Here is an 878-nt window from a genome sequence, read left to right as displayed (position 1 = left end):
TCTAGAGTATAAATACCTCTGTCACTCCCCTGGTTATAAACAAAAGGTTTGTTACCAGAAATTAAGTGCATGTTGTGCCAAATTGGGGTGTTCAAATGCTACTTATTGGTGTAGTGTAGTTGCTCCTCCATCTGTTTAAAGTTGGTCAATGTGTTGGTGATAATAGGGCCATAGGCTAGCGTACACTTTTTTGGACACACACCTGCAAAGGCGAGGTCTTGCAGTCTTAGACTTCCATTGAGGGTTTTGCTCTATTTCTCTCCATGGGACTGTAGATGAGGGGTCCATCCACACTATGAGGGCCTGTAGCCGAAAGGCTATATGGTACACTTTAAGGTGTGGGAGGGCCGGGCCTCCCGTGTTTGTGGTACGTTGCAAGGTAGAGTATTTTAGCCTAGGTTGTTTCTTCCAGAAATTTATTAGTGAGGGTAGGGGGATCATTGTACTTTAGAAATTCACACAAGGAACTATGTTCATTTTAACAACAGCAATCCTGGACCATAGTGATGGCGGCAGTGCAGACCAATTAGTCAGATCCCTTTCAATACTACTTAGTATAGTTCCATAGTTGTCCTGGACAACTCGCTGTAGCGATGCGTGGATGGTGATGCCCAAATATGTAATTTTGCTTTGGGTTGGTATTGTGTCACTGATAACTGGTATCGCCTGTCCGTTGTTCAACAGAAGAAGATTAGATTTATTCCAATTGATTTTATAGCCGGAGATTGAGCCAAATTCGCTAAAGATCTCAAGGATTTTTGGAACAGAGTCCTCAAGGTCAGATATGTACAGTAAAATATCATCTGCAAATAATGATATTAAGTTGTTATTGGATTTAATCTGGACATTACATATTTTATTTTGCCTTATGGCCTTGG

The sequence above is a fragment of the Perca flavescens genome, chromosome 7 (assembly GCF_004354835.1).
Source record: "Perca flavescens isolate YP-PL-M2 chromosome 7, PFLA_1.0, whole genome shotgun sequence".
NCBI lineage: Eukaryota > Metazoa > Chordata > Actinopteri > Perciformes > Percidae > Perca > Perca flavescens.
The sequence above is the reverse complement of the archived record's forward strand: the minus strand, read 5'-3'. Positions refer to the sequence as shown.